Raw genomic sequence first — 22717 nt, 5'->3', positions numbered from 1 at the left:
CACCCATGCGTTACATCCTGGGGCTGGAACCAATCACAATATACTTTAGGAAACAGTTTTGCGATGCAGGGATACGAGTAGGCGGGAGATATCACATAATCTCATTATACGCAGATGATGTTTTATTATACTAGAGACGCACAAATCAATGCCCCAACGGTGTTAGAAGTACTAGATAATTATGCACGGTACTCTGGGATCTGCTTTAGTAAGCGGAAGTCCTGTATATTCCCACTAGCGGGACTAAGAGAAGTGTATGTGAGAGACTTGCCGGAGGTGGGGGTTGTGATGCTGGAAATGCATCGGAGGGACAGGGCCTCCGTATTCTTGTCCTTTACTGCCTTTTTATCGTGTGTTCTGTCATGTTTTCCGCGCAGGAGTTCATAAGGGACTCCTGGCGGTGCAGCTCTCTCTCTTTTGGTTTGGTGAACAGACCCATGGGATACCCTTACAGCATCCATGGGTGGGGGTACAACCCTGGGCCCCTAGTGTATGTTTGGGCACCTGTGGTGTGGGTGGCCTGCAGAGCAGGGTATGGGCTGGTGGCAGCTCCATGCTGAATTTGACAGGTGCGCTAAGTATCCTCCATTTTGGGATACCCAGGCCCTGCCATTGGAATCAGTTGATTCCTGATGGAAAACAAGATGGCCCCTGTGGCCTTTTGCTTTCTATTGCCTGTCACCTTGGTTTCCCAAAGTCCTGGGAAGCCCTGACTCTGTCCCTTCACCCTGACTGGCTGTTGGGTGGAAGTTCCATATATGGTGTTGTTGTGAAGTCCAGTCCAGACTGGCTGGAGCCTTCCCAGTGACTGTATGTTGTGGGTTCACCCTGTGGGTGGGACCTGGGTGAATGGAGTGTGTGACCAATATGCACTTCTTGTTGTGGCTGTCAGGTTTCTGGTATGAGAGACAAAGACTGAGACAGCCCTGCCCGAAACTGGCCTGAATGCAGTGTGTAGTGTTGAATGGCTGGGTACTTGTCCCAATCCACATTCCTTGTTGTGAGTGTCTGAGAGGGAGGAGGATGGCCTGAATGCACTGTGTGCCTGATTGGCTGACTGACTGCATGAATGCCCTTCTGCATGATTGGCTGTTTCGTGTGACCCAGCAGTGTGGATGAGAGACAGGATAGTATATCTGGGGAACTCTCACCACTAGAAATTGTTCAGAAGCTGTGTCTACACTTGAAGAGTAAATGGAACTGCTGATCCTCGACACCCAGCTGGAAGAAAAAGACTTGCAGTTGCATTTGCTTCAACCTGATCTGAAAGCTGCCGAACTCGTCCAGGACTGATCCGAGAGAGGACCTGGTAAGGCGCCCCCTTCCCGTGCTCCGAGGGACTATCGAGCACCGCTAAGCCTTCGCCGAAGGTCCCTGGAACTCAGACCCTCGAAAGGCTGCCGACCCGAGACGGGACCGCTGAGGAGAATGAAGCAAAGCACCCAGCCTTCGCCACTGTCAAAATCCATTGCTGTCAACCAGGGTTCGCAGGTTTGTGTAACTGCTGGAGGCCCGTCGAAGTTGTGTTGCCCAGCCGTGGGGACCACTTGATGCCGTGCCGCCGACGAGCAAAGCCGCCCGCTCCTTTGCCTAAGAACATTTGAATCGAAGGACTCCCTTGTCCGCAACGTCGACCACTTTGTCCCGCCGGAGAAAGTCGAAGATGACCAATGCGCCGAGGAGAATCCGCCGGTGGGTTTTCCCGCCACCTGAGGGCCACAAAGACTTCGACGACTCGACGCCCTTGCTGGGCCACAGTCCTTCTGAAACTCTTTGCGATCCTGAACGATCAATCGCCGAGGTGCCCCGCACACCTCATCCTCGCAGGACGTCGCTGACGAGCACCGCCTGGATCGACATCGTGGTCTCGGCACCCTTGAACTTCTCATCGCCGCTGTCGATGACAAGTTCACCATCTTCGACGCCTCTCGACGATCCGTGGCTCCTGCTTTAAAGGGAGTCACTCAAGAAGGATCCTTCGACGTGTCTTCGAAGAACTCTACTCCACCAGGTACATTGGGGGGGAGGGGTAAAACATTATAGGAGGAAATAAGACTAGTGAACAATATATGGACTGGGCTTGTGCTATATATCTTTATTTTACAGGTTGCCTAGGTGGGGGGGATCTCCACACAGAACTGTGTCTATCGGTAGGGGCCAGTATTCTGCCTATTGTTTCAACCATTTTGCTTTCCTTCCTATCTCTATTGCTGGTTTCCTCGTTATTGATCTGTGTGACATTTTAACCGTACAGTTGATGCACTTTAATGATATTTGATAACATTGGTGGTACCACTATAGAATTGTATATATTTATCATTGTTGATTTCCGAGTACAAAGTGCGTTATTGTGATCGTGTACATACCTTTGAATATTAATTATATAAATACTGTGTTTTCAGTAATACAGTGTGTGGGCATTCCTTTGTGGGGGTTCGGGGACTACACTGTACTTAAGAACCAGCCTGCATCACCTCCTGAGAAGCTAGGCCTTGATTGCTCGTCCATTGCTACCACAATAGAGAATCTTGGCTGGGGTCCTCTGTGCCTCTCCTCTACCATATAGAGAGCGGAAGTACAGGTCCCCCCCACCAGTATCTTTACACTGGTGGCAGCAGTGGGATGCTTATGGTTTTAAGAATCAGTGTATAACCGTGCCACTTACAAAATATCTGCACTTTATTAAATTAAGGTTTGGTTGTGTACAAAATAACTGCATTACAAGCAATGGAGTCTACTGCAAATGGTAAATTGACTAGGATGAGCTTAGAGGCTCTCCAGAGTGCTTGTGAAGCCAGGGAGTTAGACTTTGTGGATAAGTCTAGGGCTGAGCTGATAGCTGCCCTGGTGGACTACCAGACTGATGGTGAAACTCTTGTTGAGCGGGGGGAATGCAACCAATGAGGACTCGGGGGGTTATACTGAATCTGTTTCTGGGAATTCCACCATTCCTGCTGCCTCTGTTCCAAACCCCAGCAATTCCTTGGAGCTTGAGTTATTAAGGATGAAATTGGCCTTTGAATATCGCAAGTTGGAAATAGATGCTGAGCTTAAAAAGGAGGAGTTGGCTCAACAAGTGGAACTCAAGAATAGGTATCTTGAACTCAAAAATAAGGACCTTGAACTGAAGAACCAGGACACTGAATGTCAGAGAATCCAGCTAGAGAAAGCTAGAGTGGAGACTTCAGTGAAACCCAGTGAGAGTGTCAGGTCCCCAGCAATTAAATTTATGAAAGATTTGGTTGGTGTGTTTGTAGAGGGTTCTGATATCCTCCAATGGATCAAAGTGTTTGAAATGGCTTGTGCAATTCATGATGTTGACAAAAGAGATTGGGCTAAGTGTTTGTTAAGCACAGTGCCTCAGAATGGGTATGACTGTATTCTGAAGCTGAGTGCGGAAGACAGGGGTCAGTATGAGTGTATGAAGTCTGCTTTAATTGCCAAGTTTGGCAAGACACCTACCCAATACCTTAAAAGGTTCAGGGATTTTAAGAAAAGAGAGAATGTGTCTTGGGTTGACTGGGACGAGTGCTGCGCACATGAAAATGATGGGGTGGATTGATGGTTACAAGGTGAAAACTTTTGTTGAATTGTCCCACCTGTTGTTTTTTGAGCATTTTTCTGAAGCCTGTTAACCGGAGCTGCGTCAGTATGTTGCTGACCAGAACATATTGGATCCCTTAAAGCTGGCTAGGCTGGCTGACAAGTGGGTCTCCCACCGGGTGTCCCCTAAGGACTCCACTGGGAAGGACAAGGACAAAGAAAAGGGGGCCTCTCTGAAAGATGAGGAGTCCCAAAAGCAGTCACAGTCGGGTAAACCTAAACCCTTCTCCCCTAAGATCCAAAGGTCTAGTCGGGATAAGTCATCTGTGGGTGGGAATAAGAGTAGTGGTCCAGCTGCTGCAAAGCAGGCTCCCAGTGGTTCCAGTACCGTACCCCACACTCCCGGCACTTGTTGGGATTGTGGGGCTCTGGTTCACAAGAGGGGTGACTCCAAGTGTAAAGGTAAGGCACTTGGAGTACAGGCTGTCAGCCTGACCTACCCTTACCCCATGTCTGAGGTGGAGGCCACTGTCCTCCCCTCCTCTACAGGGATCACATTTGGTGCCCCTGTAGAGATTTCCTTAGTGTCCCTTGGGGCCTGGGACAGTACGCGGAAGTACTGACGACTATCCCACAGAACACCCATAGATTTTTGAGAAGTGTCCTCCTGAATGGCCAGCCTTCTACTGGTTTGAGAGACACTGGGGCAAGCATGACAGTGGTGGACATGACCCTGCTCAAGCCAGAGGACTATGTAGGTACTCCTCTGAGAACCACCAAGTTAGCTGGTGGGCCTCCCAAATTATTGCATGTAGCCTTAGTCACACTCGTAATTGGAGACAAGACAGCAAAGCTTCCTGTCCTGGTTCAGGACAATGTCCCTGCTAACATTCTGTTAGGAAATGATCTAGTAGAGTTGGGATTGATCTCGGATGGTCTTCCCATGACTGCTGCTGCGGTCACTAGGTCACAGGTGACACAGGGTCTGGCTGTGAGTCAGGTACCCGAGCCAAAGGCGAGGCCTAAGGCAAGACGAAGGAAGAACAAGAAGGCCACCTCTGTGGAGGGAGCTCCTTCTCTTCCTGCTGTTCCTACAGCACCCATTGGGATCCATGCTCCAGACGGGCTGGGTCCAGTGGTAAACCCTGTCTCAACTCCTGTGGGAGAAGAGCCAGAAGACTCTCCTGTGGAGAGGTTCTCAACCCAGAGCATCATCCCGCTATTCAATGCTTGTTAGCTGAAGGGGGACCCTCCCGGGCAGACTTCTGTAAGGGACAGAGAGAGTGCCACTCTCTCTCAGGTCTGAGAAAGCAGGCCCTGTCCCAGGCACAAGGAGAAGTACCTAGAACATTCCAGATTTATTGGGAGGGTGAGCTTCTTGTTAGTGAGCCCACTAAGCCTGAACCTGGTGCGCTCAAGAGGTTGGTGGTACCCCATGTTTACAGGCCCTTCCTACTGCAGTTGGTGCATGAGGTGCCCTTAGCTGGTCATCTTGGTACCAAGAAGACTAAGCAGAGGCTCTCTGCCCATTTCTACTGGCCTCGGATGGAGTAGAAGTGGAGCTCCACTGCAGGACCTGCCCAACTTGTCAGTTGTCTGGCAAGACTGGAGGCAGTGTCATTGTCCCACTGCAGCCATTGCCAGTGGTTGGCACACCATTTGAGATATTGGGCATCGACATTGTCGGTCCCCTGGACCCTCCCACTTCAGGTGGACATCGGTTCATCCTGGTCTTGGTAGATCATGCCACCAGGTAACCTGAGGCTATACCCCTTCGGACTGTAACTGCTAAGGTGGTCGCCAGGGCTCTCCTGGGCATTTTCACCTGTGTTGGATTCCCTAAGGAGGTTGTCTCTGACAGAGGATCCGACTTCATGTCTAGTTACATGAAGACCATGTGGAAAGAGTGCGGAGTAACCTACAATTTCTCCACCTCTACCATCCCCAGACCAATGGTCTGGTTGAGAGATTTAATAAAACTCTCAGGGGCATGATAGGTGCTTTGGGACAGCCCCTAAGGAGGAAATGGGATTTCCTCCTGCCATGTCTGCTGTTTGCTTACAGATAAGATCCTCAAGAGGGTGTTGGTTTCAGCCCCATTGAGTTACTCTTTGGACATCCCGTGAGGGGGCCCCTTGCCTTGATCAGAGAAGGTTTGGAAGCCACCCCTACAGGTCCCACCAAGCCAGTGGGGGACTATGTGTTAGGCTTCAGACGGAGGATGACACAGATGATGGGTCAGGCAACAGTGAATCTCAAGGCCAGCCAGGAATTGAACAAGTACTGGCATGACCTTAAAGCATCGCAAGTGGATTGGACTCCGGGACAGGAGGTCCTCGTGATGGAGCCTACAAAGCCTCGGGCATTGGCAGACAAATGGACTGGACCCTTCAGGATAATCTCCAAGATGGGCACGGTCAATTATCTGGTTGACATGGGAATCCCAGGGGTAGCCCCTCAGGTATTCCATGTTAATAGGCTCAAGCCTTTCCACAGGCAAGCAGAAGTCTCATGTCTCTTGCTAGCTTCAGAGAAAGAAGAGGACGAGAGTGAGCCCCTTCTTGATTTGCTGTATGGCAACCCTCAGGTAGGCTCAGTGGAGGGAGTGCATCTCTCTCCAGATTTGACCACAGAGCAGAAGAGGGCTGGCAGGACTTTGCTCAAGCAGTATGCCTCTCTGTTTTCACTGATGCCAGGCCTTACACCGTGGAGTGAGCACAAGATTGATACTGGTGACAGTGTGCCTGTCAAAAGCAGGAGCTACCGTATGTCAGATACTGTTAAGAACCACATCCAGGCTAAGGTCACCAAGATGCTGGATCTGGGTGTTATTGAACCCTCAACCAGTCCCTGGACCAGTCCTGTGGTCCTTGTCCCCAAGGCAAGTTCCCAGGCAGGTACCAAGGATTGGAGGTTCTGTGTGGACTACAGAGGAATCAATGCCATCACCAAGACTGACGCGCACCCATTGCCCCGGGCTGATGAGCTCGTGGACACCATAGGTGCTGCCAAATTTGTGAGCACCTTTGACCATACCTCAGGCTATTGGCAAATAGCTCTGACAAACCATGCCAAGGAAAAGACGGCGTTCTCAACACCAGAGGGACTCTACCAGTTTAGGGTCATGCCTTTTGGGTTGAAGAATGCCCCTGCCACCTTCCAGAGATGGTCAACCATGCGCTGAATGGGCTAGAAGCCTTTTGTGTGGCTTATTTAGACGACATTGCCGTCTACAGTTCCACTTGGGAAGAGCATTTGACACAACTGGGTAAGGTGTTGCAGGCCTTGAAAAGGGCTAACCTCACTATCAAGGCCACCAAGTGCCAGATAGCTCAGGGTAAAGTCACATATCTTGGTCATGAGGTAGGAGGGGGTCAAATCCAACCTCTCCCCAGTAAGGTACAGGATGTACAGGACTGGGAGACTCCCACTACTCAAACCCAGGTGAGAGCCTTTTTGGGCCTCACTGGGTATTATCGCAATTTCATGGCGGACTATGGAACCGTAGCTGCACCCCTGACAGCTCTGACTTCACCCAAACAACCTAGGAAGGTTAATTGGACTGAAGACTGTCAGAGGGCCTTTGATGGCTTGAAAGTAAGTCTGTGTAGGGCACCTGTGTTGTGTGCACCTGACTACAGCCGACCCTTTATCGTCCAGACGGATGCCTGCGACACCGGAATTGGAGCTGTCTTGTCCCAGTTAGATGACAAAGGGAGGGAACATCCTATCATCTTCATAAGTAGACAACTCAAGGGTAGAGAACATAGGTGGGCTACTGTTGAGAAGGAATGCTTCAGTATAGTTTGGAGCCTTAGGCGTTTTAGGCCCTACCTTACGGGGTCTACCTTCATGATCCAAACAGATCATACGCCCATGAAGTGGCTTATGCAGATGAAGGGTGAAAACCCGAAACTGCTCAGGTGGTCCATTAGCCTACAAGGGCTAGACTTCACCATAGAGCACAGACCAGGGAAGAGTCACGATAATGCAGATGGCCTTTCCAGAAGGTATTTAGACCATCTGGATCAGGGTGTTTATCCCGTGGGAGATTAGGCACCCTCCACCTCAGTCTGGGGGGGGCGACTGTGATGCTGGAAATGCATTGGAGGGACAGGGCCTCCATATCCTTGTCCTTAACTGCCTTTTTATCATGTGTTCTGTCGTGTTTTCCGTGCAGGAGTTCATGTGGGACTCCTGACGGTGCAACTCTCTCTATTTTGGTTTGGTGAACAGACCCATGGGATACCCTTACGGCACCCATGGATGGGGGTACAACCCTGTACCCCTAGTGTATGTTTTTGGGCAGCTGTGGGTGGCCCGCAGAGCAGGGTATGGGCTGGTGGCAGCTCCATGCTGAATTTGACAGGTGCGCTGAGTATCCTCCATTTTGGGAAACCCAGGCCCTGCCATTGGAATCAGTTGATTCCTGATGGAAAACAAGATGGCCCCTGTGGCCTCTTGCTTTCTATTGCCTGTTACCTTGTTTTCCCAAAGTCCTGGGAAACCCTGACTCTGTCCCTTCCCCCTGACTGGCTGTTGGGTGGAAGTTCCATATATGGTGTTGTTGTGAAGTCCAGTCCAGACTGGCCGGAGCCTTGCCAGTGACTGTATGTTGTGGGTACACCCCGTGGGTGGGACCTGGGTAAATGGAGTGTGTGACCAAATCACACTTCTTGTTGTGGCTGTCTGGTTTCTGGTATGAGAGACAAAGACTGAGACAGCCCTGCCCGAAACTGGCCTGAATGCAGTGTGTAGTGTTGAATGGCTGGGTACTTGTCCTAATCTGCATTCCTTGTTGTGGGTGTCTGAGAGGGAGGAGGATGGCCTGAATGCACTGTGTGCCTGATTGGCTGACTGACTGCATGAATGCCCTTCTGTATGATTGGCTGCTGCGTGTGACCCAGCAGTGTGGATGAGAGACAGGATAGTATATCTGGGGACCTCTCACCACTAGAAATTGTTCAGAAGCGGTGTCTACACTTGAAGAGTAACTGGAACTGCTGATCCTCGACGCCCAGCTGGAAGAAGAAGACTTGCTGTTGCATTTGCTTCAACCCGATCTGAAAGCTGCCGAACTCGCCAAGGACTGATCCGAGAGAGGACCTGGTAAGCCGCCCTCTTCCTGTGCTCCGAGGGACTATTGAGCACCGCTAAACCTTCGCCTAAGCTCCCTGGAAGTCAGACCCTCGAAAGGCTGCCGACTCAAGATGGGACCGCTGAGGAGAATGAAGCAAAGCACCCGGACTTCGCCGCTGTCGAAATCCATTGCCGTCAACCAGGGTTGGCAGGTTTGTGTAACCGCTGGAGGCCCATCGAAGTTGTGTTGGCCAGCCGTGGGGACCACTTGACGCCGTGCCGCCAACGACCGGAGCCGCCCGCTCCTTTGCCTAAGAACATTTGAATCGAAGGACTCCCTTGTCCGCAACGTCGACCTCTTTGTCCCGCCGGAGAAAGTCGAGGACGATTAACGCGCCGAGGAGAATCCGCCGGTGGGTTTTCCTGCCACCTGAAGGCCACAAAGACTTCAACGACTGAACGCCCTTGCTGGGCCACAGTCCTTCTGAAACTCTTTGCTGTCCTGTACGATCAATCGCCGAGGTGCCCCGCACACCTCATCCTCGCAGGACGTCACTGACAAGCACCGCCTGGATCGACATCGTGGTCTTGGCACCCTTGAACTTCTCATCGCCGCCTTCGACGACAAGTTCACCATCTTTGATGCCTCTCAACGATCCGTGGCTCCTGCTTCAAAGGGAGTCACTCAAGAAGGATCCTTCGACGTGTCTTCGAAGAACTCTACTCCACCAGGTACATTAGGAGGGTAAAACATTATAGGAGGAAATAAGACTAGTGAACAATATATGGACTGGGCTGGTGCTATATATCTTTATTTTACAGGTTGCCCAGGTGAGGGGAGCTACACACAGAACTGTGTCTATCGGTAGGGGCCAGTATTCTGCCTATTGTTTCAACCATCTTGCTTTCCTTCCTATCTCTATTGCTGGTTTCCTCGTTATTGATCTGTGTGACATTTTAACCGTACAGTTGATGCACTTTAAATAGATTTGATAACAGTGGTGGTACCACTTTAGAATTGTATATATTTATCATTGTTGATTTCCGAGTACAAAGTGCGTTATTGTGATCGTGTACATACCTTTGAATATTAATTATATAAAGACTGCGTTTTCAGCAATACAGTGTGTGGACATTCCTTTGTGGGGGTTTGGGGACTACACTGTACTTAAGAACCAGCCCGCATCACCTCCTGAGAAGCTAGGCCTTGATTGCTCGTCCATTGCTACCACAATAGAGAATCTTGGCTGGGGTCCTCTGTGCCTCTCCTCTACCATATAGAGAGCAGAAGTACAGGCACCCCCCACCAGTATCTTTACAGGCCTTCAGTGGCAACTGGAAATGTTCAGGTACCTAGGGGTCAAAATGAAGCACACGCCAGAGCTAATTCATGAGAGCAACATGATGGCCGTGATAAAGGGCCTACGCAACTCAATGAAGTTCTGGTCTAAACTACCATTGTCGAAGATGGGTAGGGCATCCATCACTAAAATGATCATACTACTGAGGTATTTATACTATTTCCAGAACTTCTGCTACTATATTAAGTCAGCTTTCTTTAGAACACTAGAGACTCTGCTCCGAGAGTTCCTATGGGGGGGTGACCCGCCACAAACTACCACTTGCCATAATGACACTGCCCTATAGAGAAGGGGATATAAAACTCCCTGACCTGGAAAAGTATTATTTGGCGGCGCAACTCAGCCATGTAGCCCGATGGCTATCAGACGAGACCACAGCTGAAACTGGACTCCTGCAGCATTTGACTGCTCCGGCGCACCTAAAAGAAATCTTGTGGATTTGACTGACCTGCTTTGAGCGTGTTCCTATGCTTTTAGTGTTGGGCAGGCAGGTATGGAAGAGAGTCAAATCAATGCTCAACCTGGGTCATCCCTACTCACCTGACATCCTGATCATGGCGGACGTGGGTAAGGTAAACACTGGCCTCGCCACCGTGGGACATTGGGAAGGACTGGGCCTATACACCTGGGGGGATATGTACGAAGGGGGAATCTTTCGAGAATTAGAGTCACTGCAAGAAAAGGAAGGGTTGCCAAAAGGGCAGTTTTTGTAGTATCAGAATATCAAGCATGTGGCCAAGAGGAAATGGGACAAATGGCCAGACAAACCCTTTGCTAATAGAACTATATGGTTCGAGTGATGGATGGAAGCCCGTGTCCAGGCTGTACGGCCAACTAACTGATATGCCACACCCCCGCAACACAACACTAAAGGCTAGATGGGAAAAGGACCTGGGAGAAACAATCACCGAGAAAGAATGGGAGAGGGTACAGATGCACCCGAAAGAAGTGTCTAGGAATGCTAGGTTCTGATTGATACAGATGAATGTCTTATATAGAACATACATGACCCCGCTCAGGGTGGCAGGTTTCAACAAACAGACAAGGTCAACATGCCCTTGGTGTGGCAGAGAAGGGGCGGGCCTGATTCACATGTTCTGGGGGTGCGGGAAAGTGCAAAGTTTATGGGCCAAAATGCAGCGGGTCTGTAGAAAAGCTGGGGTGAATAGGTATGACTGGTCCCCAAAGGAGCGCCTCTTAGGCAAATTCCCTAGGTTGAGTAAACTTAAACACACTGTGAAGTTCAAGGACATGGTGTGCATACTGGCAAAAAGAGCAATAGCAATGGCATGGAAAACGGCTGCGGGAAATGGAGCGCTGGGCTGCTGCGGAAACCGCGGCATGGGGTGCGGGAATCGCTGGGACTGAGGGAGAGGTCAGCACCACCTTTGAGGCATGGAAAGCGCTAAGAGATATGTTTCTTCCATCAGATAATATGCCCCCCTGAACTGTGAACTATGATTACATGCAATACATGCCAAATAAGAAAATAACGAAGAGACTTTCCTGAACTACCATCCCTAAGATAGATAACAAGGGTCCCGACCTGCACCTCCGCACGAATAAGACTGATAAAGAACCTATTCTGACGAATGAAGACAGTTAACGTTTGTTGTTATTTAACTGTTTGTTGCTAGTTTAATGCAAATGCAAGAAATTATACTACCTTACATATGCTGTGAAATTACACTGAATTTGTTTTTTACAAATGGCAATAAAAACATTTAAAAATGAAAAATGAACATTTGCGCTATAGAATGGTCTGCGAACGCACACAAATAATATGTTTGTGTCCGACCAAAGACAAGAGCATGACATGAACAGTTCAGCTTTCCTCCGCAACACAAAGTTTACATAATACAAGGCCAGATTCTAGTCCAGTTGTCAATCATCAATGTGGTTAAACATTAGGATCATTCTGAAATTACTTATCATATTGCATTATCTGAATATTTTACAAAAAGTCTTCATTTCTTGAGGGTTATTGCATTTAGAAAGGAGAACAAAAGCAGTTCTGTTAGGATTATGTTACGATTATGGATGAGTGAAAGGCTCAATTACTTACTGACAACTTCCTTTCTCCATGACCTAACCTTTATCATCAAAGTCCTTACTTTATGTAGTCAGAACTGTGACAATGTGCCCTGCCTTGCATTAGGGGTTGGGGATGGGGTGACCAAGGTGGATGGTACCATCACCTGTTGGATGCAGGACATGTCTACTCCTCCCCCACATTTGAGCTTGTCAGGAACTTGTAACAAGGGTCCAGCTGTCAGCATGGGACATTTGCAGAGATCAGTTCATCAGATCTAACTACAGAGAAAGAAACCCCACCAGACAAACATTCCCAAATGTCTGCTCCTTGTGGTTGCACACAAGCCTCATGCTCAAACCAACTTATTCATGGACATGTGCACTCAAGAACCCCAAAGCCCAGCTCGCCTATACTTCACCTTGCAATTCCAGGAAAGCCAAGAAAGGAATGCACAGGAATCACACACAGCCAAAAACTCCCCCTATTGCGAGGGCAAAATCCAAGATAACGGACCATGCTAAAATTAGAATTTTTTGAAACGGTGAGAGTCCTTTACTAGAAATGTATAGAAGTAAGAAATTGAAATGTTTTGTTCCTCTTGAGTTATGCAAGCACTTAGATGCAGGAAGATGATCAGGTAGCAGTCTTTGCCATGGTACTAATCAAACCCATTTTGAATTTAGCTCTAGGTTCTGAAGGAGATGAACATCAGAGACGTCTGGCTTTTTTTTTCAGGAATAATGAAGTCCATGAAACAACCACAAACCTTACAGCACAGCACATCCTACTGAGAGGTAACCCTGAAGGTAACTTGCCGAATCAGGAATAAATGCTGAAGGGAAATTCCAAAATCATTGAAAACTGTGGATGCCATCAACCATAAGAACACATGTGATTTCGCTCTGCAATTATGTTGAAATAGCAGGGGGATCCACATAAAGCTGGTATTTGGGTTCATACACTTCCCGTGGTGACATGGGCCTTGACACTCGTAATAATACTACATATGTTGATCCCTTCTTGTAAGTAACGTATTTCACATAACAGTAATATCGCAACCGTATTTTTCTTAGTGTACTGATGTTGTGGTTTATTGTACGGCAACACTCAAGTCAGGGAGCTCCTTCCCCCACAATGAATGTGTAGCACAAGAAAGCGCTTTGGATTTTTATTAGGTTCTTTTTTTGATAAGGCCTCCCACCCATCTCGCACACAACCTCAAAAAATACTGTGTGCCACAATGGACTAGGCACTAGGCCGGTGTGTATTAATAAGATATTTATTAAGTCATTTATTTAGGCAAATGAGGACAAATAGATTACAGCAGCCACCAATGTTGTGGCAACACAAAGACAAAATATCCTTTTTGGTAAAGTACCAACTCAGAGATGACACTAGAATATAACGTACAGTTTCCTTTTACATCACCCCCCCCCCAACACAAGCAACACACAGTTCGAAGCACACAAGAAAAATGAACCGAGTTACACTTTTCTCCCAGCACCCGCACCCCCAAACATCCACTAGGCTTGACTTTTATAATGGAAGGGACTGGGAACACAGTGGGAAAATTGGATTTTAGGTAGTGCTCACAGAAACATTATGGGGACAGAAAGGGAATGGGAACATTTGTTTTTCAGAGCACAAAGGTAAAATCAGTTTAAATGATTTAGCACAACTGCTATGGGAAAGAATAGAAAGGAAGGGAATTTGATTTTCTAACACCTAAAAGGACATACCATGGCTTGAGGATTATGGTCAGGACAGAATGGGAAAATCGATTTTAATGGTGTTTGGCACAATTTCAAAGTGGATAAAATGCAAATGGGAATTTGTTTTTACCTTAATATGGGAACATCGGGACAATTTTGTTTTGCACCTTACAATGGGACATGCATGGAAACAAGGCTTTTTGAAGCTAATTCTTTTAGAAAATCGTTAGGACTATAATGGCTCACAACACACTGGGAAAATATTGTTGGTTTTGAATGCCAATAATACAGATCCTGTGAATTAAAAGGGCAAATTAATTGATTTACTTTGAAAAATAGGCCAAGTATCTACACAGGCAAACAGTGCTTTTTAAATGGGGAAAGAACTAAGATACACTGACAAACAGGGGATTTTGCAATGGGAAAATATCTAAGGCAATGCTGAAAGAATACAGGGATTATACAATCTATGGCTTGGGGTATTTCTACTTACAGGAGAGGTCAGGATTAGACATCAAAGAGTGTCAGAGCACACTGCTGGGGACAGCAAAAGAGGATCAGTCAAAGGCCTCCTCTCCTGGCTCCAAGGGGCCCAATCAGTATCTATGTCTCCTGACTCCACTGCAAGCTAGGCCTCTCTCTGCTGGGATGTCCATGCCAGATTTCTGCAGCAGGGCACCTCATGGAATTAGTGTGAAAAGTCCTGATCTGAGGCAAGTTGACTTAGTTATAGGGCAGATGACATCACTAATGTGTCATGATTCTCGCAAAAGGGATTTTCTAGCCTCCACTACCCCACTCCCCCATGTGCTAAAAAGACAAGGGAAAAGGGGAGTGTTTTGGGACTCAAAAGGAGGAGAGCACTTCATCCTCTCACTTCGACAGATGGGCTCAGTCATGTTTTTTTAACTCAAAATCTTATGACATAACAAGCGCCCTTCATTTTAACATCTTGACAGATATGAACATATTTTTGAAAACTACATTTGACAGTGAATCATATAAAACTAGTAAGAAGTCTGTAGGTCATTCCTATGCAAAGATACAGTTTTTCTTCATTTACTCTGGAATCATAGCAGTGAAAAATACGCCATTTTATGGACATCATAGGAATTATGACTGGCATGTTTTATCAAATTTTCAAATTTCTTTGGATCACAAAAAGGCTCAAATCACATTTTTATTTATACCTTCAGTTGTGTTTCTCCCACCAAAATAATTGTTATGTGGTGAGAAGGGGTTAACTTTCACATTAAATAAAAGCTTAGTCTGACTATTTGTGATAAAATGCATGTCTCCCCTTTCAAACAATGGGTAGCTCCACCAATCATTTGCACAGAACTCCCACTTTTTTTTTTAGGTTTCACTACTGCTCTGTTCAGGCATGACATCTGTAGAGGGATCTGTGTTTACATTATCTCAGCCCTTCAAGCACTCATGACCAGCTAATGAACCTTATATGTGAAGTGTGACCTGGAGGTTACCAGTGGTGCCAGACCAGACACAATCTTATCCAGTCCACTGTGTTTCTGATCTCAAAAATAATTATTTTCTTGTATTATTAAGGGAGGCACTGACAATTAAAGCAGCCAGACCTCTCTCTCCCAGGAAACAGGGAGGGGAGCTGGGTTTCACATATTGAAGGAATCAACATCCCGGCCCCTTGCAACAAACAGCCTGTAACTCGTGCCTAAATGCATTTAAAATGACATCTTATAAAATACACAATTTCAAAATTACATGTGTGTTGCTTTGAAATTGCCCATGTAACTGAGCTGGTGATATGCAGAAACCATGTTCATACTTTGATAGCTTGACAAGCATTTTGCTGAGCATATTTTTAGTTTAAAGGGAAAAAACAAAATTACATCATTTTATTTAATGTTCATGAAAGAAACTGCGCCATTTCACTGCAACTGCTGAATACAATGCTGAAATCCCTTTGTGAAAGGCAGTTCGTATCTCTCCATATTTTGCAATTTTAGCACATTTCCTTTCCTTTTGATTTACAATTACAAGGCCTTATATCAGACCTTATTTCTATGCAGGCCTGGTATTTATTTCTCGCATCTAGGGGTTTTTTCACCACACACTGAGGGACGATGCTATGTGATGCCTCTTTCTGTGATGCCATTTTGGGATGGCGTCAAATTGCATCACTTCCTGTGATGTCACCGGGGCTGGGAGGGTCAAGGGTCATGTGATTAATACAAAAAGAAAAATAATTGATTTTCCTAAGTAATAGCTTGGAGAAAGAACTAAATGAACATATTGAGTAACGAATGCCCAGCAAAACAATACATCTCTTACCTGTTCATTGAGGGATCAGTAATAAAAAGAGAAAAAGAGCGGTAGTCACATTGGAGTTGGCGATCAAGCCTTGCAAACAGCAATATGAATTTACAGCTTGCATAACAATAAATACACCAAGAGAGGATACATCAATGCATTACAGCTAAATAAATAATAGTGAAGGACATGTAACATTCTAAATCCATGGCAACGTGCATTAACCAATGGACATGACTATCAGACAAAAGCACCTTGGAACCTGCTAAGGAAACGCAGTTACTATAGGAACAGCACGGTACAGTGAGGACCCGTAGCACTAGAACACAAAGAGATCGGGCCACAAGTATGAATAAGTGTCGCTTGCACTTGCACAATTTCAATGTCACTTGGCCTAGTAAGATCATTGTCTCTGTCTTCCCTTTGTCCCCCCCCCCTTGCCTGGTCACGCCTTGAAACACTTGTGTATAGGCACGTTATAAATGGCATATAATATCATATCATATCATGCATAGGTAAGAAAGATATCCAGACTACTCAGGAGAGACAAATTTAGCAGGACGTGAGTTAGTTCACTGGGTTTCAAAAGAAAACACATCCAGTTTTTAAACCGGTCTGTGTTTTTTCCCTGCTTTTGTTCTCCACCCCCCAGAAAATGGTGAGGACTTGCACAGCTGGTAGATGCATAAAGACCAGGGCTTAAATTAAGAGATTGAAGAATAGCCCGGGTCTGATGCGAATGACCACTGTAGAAATGGTGAGTCTGAATGAAATGTTAATTTCTATAAAAATGGTGGGCAATGCAGAAACTAATGAACACCAGTAAAACAAATACTCTATAGAATGAGATGTATTCCACTCTTCTGTCATCATCTCCTTATAGTTTGCTGACATTGAAGAGCGTACATAAACCTCCACCTTCCAATTGAAATAAAACCTAGACTAAGTTGATGAAAAAAACAGGAGTAACTTAAAAAGAGAGCAAAAATCAGCCGCGAGACACGACAATGTATGTAGTCACCAAAAGTTGGTGAGTGCAAGTACTTTTTGCTGTTCACATTAAGTCCTCATAGAAACGTGAATTAACCTCCCACTACTAAATTAAAGTAGCAATTGATACAAATAAACTCTACCTAAAAAATGATGAAACTATATTCATTAAAATATGTTGTTACAGGTTAACACTGATTGATTAAACTGTGTAGAAGAAGAATCTTTGAAAAATAGAAGTCCAGAAATATAGGTGCATGGGAAAATTAGAAATCAAATGGCAAATTCAACAGAACAAAACAATTGAAAAAGTGGGAATGTATTTAAGTGCTGTAATGCACACCTGAAGAATCTCCTGATAAACTTGTTTTAGAAAATTGAGAGGAGAAATGAAACATGTTGGGTAGAAAGGCACGAATGCAAGGAGTATTGAATGTGTGAATGAAGATAAGGAACGGAACAGTCTTAATAACTATAAGAATATTTTCTATGGATTGAGAATATTATTTTTTAAATAAACTGAGAAAAAGTTTCTTAATTGCACCCAAGAGTGAAAATCCACTAAACCCCTTTAATGTGGAAAATTGATTAACTGTACTCATGAAAATATATATTGAAATAATTAAAATATTTATCTACAAAATATGCTGCATAGACTTTGATTCTGTAACAAAGTGAAAATTGTAAGCTGCAGAGTAGTTTATTATCTTGTGAAAAAGAGATTTGAAACCAGTAAATCAAGTGCAAACCTTAAACGACATAGGACCACCCGAACAAACTTGACTAATATGAGAAAATAAAGACTCATTACACATGTTTTACTAAGCGAATCACATTAACAAAATGCGAAATACCCATATACGTTATTTTCTAAGAGAAGATTATTATTGCAAGATGGATAGTTTGGCACACTCCTTTAAAACTATTTCAACATAATCCTGTGGGATGGGGGGAAACGACAAATAGCCCCAACAAGTGTTCCATGCTGCTTTGCATACAATCAAAGAGCATTTTGGGAACATAGGACTGACCACAGATGTTTACCTTTGATAAAAAATAATATATGATAAAGGGTTGTACAGTATGCTTGCATCACTTAATGCACAATGCACTCTGGGCTTTGTGCTAATTTTGTTTTACATAAGAATCACCCAAACAATAAAATGTTTTTAAGCATGAACCTTGTTTACTTCTTCGGACTATCTTAATATTGTGATGTGAAGACAAAGGGACTAAAACATTTATCATTTCTAAAGCAGATTTGCACCCTACCCTCAGTGTCGGCAAAATACATGAGGTAGAACATTGCATTGGTGCGGCTGACAAACAAGCGCAAAGACGTTGCCTGGATGGCCGTTCAATGGGTTCTACTGCTGCAAGCCTTCATGCATGGCAGAGGACTGAACCACTTCAGGAACTGACCAAGGGGATGCACAGCAGCTGAGACGGAATACCACCTCTTCTGGGACTGCACCTATGCCAGAGAACTGATGGGACCTGTCCAGGGAGCTGGGGAGCCTGATCCCTTCAACAAACATCACTGCTGGGTCAGTGTTGCACGGGTTGTTCCCAAGGTCTCACGCACAGTGAGATATCCAGGCCTTTGGTGGGGAAGAAGGAAACATCAAATTAATCCTGTCGGTGGATGATCCACAGCCTTATGAGGGACTACGAGATCATGGACGGAACTTACAATCACAGCGTCGAGAAGGAGTGAGTATTGTACACTTTCATTACCTGTTTGCGTGCTTTCTCTTCTAGGAACCACCTAGTCGTGGTGAAGAAAGAAACCTATACCGCAACCTTTCAGCGGTAAGACAACGATGTGTAAGTAATGCACACCTACCCTAACAAGACCTTTTCCTTTCACAGGCAAAGTTCAACACATAAGGCTTGTACACATGTTGTATTTACTATTCTTGAGACTGATGAATAGAGTGATTCTGAAAGGGATGATCTACCATATCTGAACGGAACAACGACCAAAAAAAATCTAATTTCTAGACATAATGTTTCCTCTTCTCAAAACCAGGACGTGTGTGTTGTGTTTGGGAATCTTACAGAATTTAAGAAGAGGAGGGGTTGGTAGGGTCTGTCCCAAATGCACAGTCATCCTGAGAGAATTATATACATATAGGATACCCTTCAGAGTCCCTGTGCCATATAGTTAAATACTGTAATATCACACATGCTTCTGTGATATGTAAGGTATAGCTTATATACGTCTAGTTGCTCTTGCTTTGCTTTAAATAATATCATGATGCTGCTAAACATGCCAGTGTGCTGCCTAATGATAACCTGAGGCTGTTCAATTTTGTAAGTACTGCTGTTCATTCATTTATGACCTTTGTGCTGGTCAATGTCATGCCCGTCTGGTATACTGTCCAATTATACCACTGGTGCTATGCTGGTGCTCAAGTAGAACTGTGCTTAAGGAGGTCCCTCTACTATGCATCTGCCGAATCTCAATTTGGATAGGTTTCTGATTTGTTATATCTTGATGCTGCTCAATTGTGCATGTGATATTGCTTGCCAATGTTCATGGTTCTTCTCTACTATGAATTTAAATTCAATTTAATTGCTACTATTTTCAAATTATGCCATGAGGATGCTCAATTATGCCCAGCCCATAAGGTTGATACTTACATATGTTTACCATGTTATTGTTCAATTGTACCTGTGCTGCTTATTTCTTATACCTGTGTTGCTGCAATATTATGCATTTATGCATGCATCACAAGACCAATGTGCCTGTAGTTTTGTACTTTTTCTTCATAATGCAAATTATGCAAATTGGGCTGCAGCTCGCTTATATCATGGTTTCCACTGCTCAAAATATTTTAGTTTTGCTACTCATTTATGCCGTCTGTGTTTGGTTTTACATGCAGCACTGCTGAATTATGGTTGTGCAGCTGCTGAATTATGAACAAGGTTATGCTTAATTATGGCAGTTCTGTCATAGCGAAGCTGTCTGCTGAGGTGTCTGCCTTCTGTTGCCTTCGGATGCGACGGATAAAGACTCTTTCGTCTCACGAAGCCATCTAGGTACACCGCAATTGCGAGCAATATCTATTTGTAAATACACACACTAAGAACTTAATATGGGTCTAAGCTCTTTCGTAAAATTGTATGACAATATTTGGGATGATGTGAAGGGTCATACTATTATGCTGTCATCGATTAACTCAAAGGTGGAAGACTTGGAAGCATGTGTTGGCCATTTGGCCTCAAGTGACATGTTATCCGCAAAATCTTTAAACCGTGGCACTGGCCAAGCTCCTACATCTGCTGACATTATCATGATAGAAGAATCTGTAATTGAAATAACACCTGTCCCTAATAATGCTCATATATCTGCGCACCCCACTAAGGAGCGTGAGAGTTATACTAGTATAGACATATGTGAGTGTAGAGGAGGATCCAAGTACCCCCACCTCAACCGTGCCGCCCCCATTACCTGTATGTTGGAAACCAGAGTATGTGACATCAGGGGTGTTGATAGGTCTCGGAAAGACCCGGGGCTACACTAATGTCGGGACTGGCGGGACTCGGGGCTAGGTAGCCTTTTGGTTGTAGATCCTGAGATTCTATCCGGGGCTACAACCAAAAGACGTGGGGCTATAGCCCCCTAAGTCCCCCGCCCTAGAAACGCCTCTGTGTGACGTACACGCAGCATTTGAAACAACAAAGGCCAAAGGCTAGAGGCAAGATTCCCATTGAGGAAACCATATCTGCACACAAGGATATATGATGGTTGTTTAAATGAGATTCTTGAAGAAGCAGAGCAAATGAAGGGTCAAGATGAATGGTGACATCACACAGAGCTGAACTGACGTACCTAGAAGAGAGGCAGAGACTACAGAATGCAGATATTTCTATAAGGCATCAAGAAAGGATCAAGGATAAGTGACATCTTGGGATCAAGGTGAAGAAGCTTATACCACAGAAACAGATGAAGACATTTACATAATTTTACACATGTACAGATGCAAAAGAAACACAAGCAGACAAAGTCATCTTGAAGCTAGCCTCAAGCTTTCAGTGAGTAGATTGCGGCAAGTGCCAATATATACATATATGCACATGGACAAGTAAAGGATGGATGTTTCCAATGGTTCATAGTGATAATACTGAATAAAAAAATCTCGAAAACAAAAATCTCGAAAACAAAAAGGCCGAAAAAAAAAATATATCAAATTTTTTTTTCAATGCGTTTTTTTTCAAAATGGGGGGCTTCCCTTTTTTTTACTTACCTGACCCCAAAAACATATATAAATAAATAAATAAAAAATTCGATATTTTTTTTTTTCGAGATTTTTGTTTCGTGCTTTTTGTCATTCGAGATTTTGTTTTCGAGATTTTGACTGACCACCGTTTCCAATATGTATTATATGAGTGCTGGACAGTAGCAAGAAGGCCTCATTTCTAGTGTGTCACAGTTAAAAAGCAAATTGAATTGCAAAGTGAATCTCAGCAGATGAGGCTCGGTGTGCCAAAGAAGCCAAGGTCTTATCAAACTGGAGTAGGCTGTCATTGGATAGAAAATTGTGTGAAAGAACAAACTCCCATTCAGAAGGCATTAACATACCAAAGAAGATGTCAGAGGTCTATTAAAAAATAGTATTAAATACACTATAGACTCGATTTTGTGGTCTCTAGTCACATGGAAGCATGAAGTTGGACGGATGATATGGTCACACCTACATACGAGGCCAGAGCGCGTGCTTTCACTCACTGAATTTATCAGAGCTAAGAACACTCTCAAGGCCGAGCTTCAAAGCCTAATTGACAGTAGACCACTGAGGTGATGATAGATTGATATGTTAATAGGTGGGAAGCAATGGTTAAGGTGAGCTCACCAGCACCTGGATGGCCAGCCTGCATGCTGCTAGACGTAGATGGAAAAGTACTGACAGAGGTTAGAGTGCCAACCAATTGTAGAGGACTGTGTAATTAGGGGGTCCTATAGTTCTTTAAACCAATGTGACATTGTGTATTCAGGGAGGGCTTAGTTGCTTCACCTAATGTTAAGTAATCAATCACATATTCACACTTTTTTAGACTAGTATGGATTGTATACTTAGATGTTCACTCAGAGCCAATCATCCATACTCATAGGTTTGTGTAGTTTGCCACGTAGGATGATGTTAGTACATACGTAGGTTAATGTCATTGATGACAAATTTGTTGTATAAGATCTCAGTTTTTACTAAGAATGTTGGAGTGTTTGAGTAAGAAGATCTAGCGATTTCGTTGATGTTCGTTATGCTCCCTCGTTTAGATAATTGATATTAAAACAGTCTTCCTTTTGCCAACTACCTGAGCCATTTTAATTATTGATGTATGAATAAAAATCTGCATCCCCATCCATCTCCAGGGTAATTGCTACTCATCTTAAAGGGCTGGGCTATCCAGTCCATGACAATCCTCTACAGCAAACAACTGCGATAATCCACACACAACAAATTGGTTCCATTGATTGTATCAGCAATCGTGGCGAAAAAAAAACAAAGAACCAAAAATTACTAAAAATGCGTAATAATTCATCCTTAGAATGGTTATGCAATCCCTCCATAATTGACTCCATTAAAGGGTACAAGAAGCCGACTAAAGGCTTAGACCCGGTACTAACGCCGGTATGCAAAGATAGTTGCTCGGTTCCTCCCCCTACTACTCCACATATCCATTTTACCTCGACCGGGTTGGTC

The 22717-nt window shown here is 44.9% G+C and overlaps 1 long non-coding RNA gene across 1 annotated transcript in view; it reads left to right on the top strand.

Moving 5' to 3' along the window:
• Positions 1-18717, top strand: part of LOC138581894 (uncharacterized) — an 87987-nt gene extending 69270 nt beyond the window's left edge. The window contains exons 2-3 of the long non-coding RNA XR_011304848.1: positions 12702-12824; positions 18269-18717. This is a non-coding gene — a long non-coding RNA (uncharacterized lncRNA). The remainder of the gene's footprint in view (positions 1-12701; positions 12825-18268) is intronic.
• Positions 18718-22717: the final 4000 nt, after the last annotated feature.

The sequence above is a fragment of the Ambystoma mexicanum genome, chromosome 3q (assembly GCF_040938575.1).
Source record: "Ambystoma mexicanum isolate Mex_15411 chromosome 3q, UKY_AmexF1_1, whole genome shotgun sequence".
Taxonomy (NCBI): Eukaryota; Metazoa; Chordata; class Amphibia; order Caudata; family Ambystomatidae; genus Ambystoma; species Ambystoma mexicanum.
The sequence above is the reverse complement of the archived record's forward strand: the minus strand, read 5'-3'. Positions and strand labels throughout refer to the sequence as shown.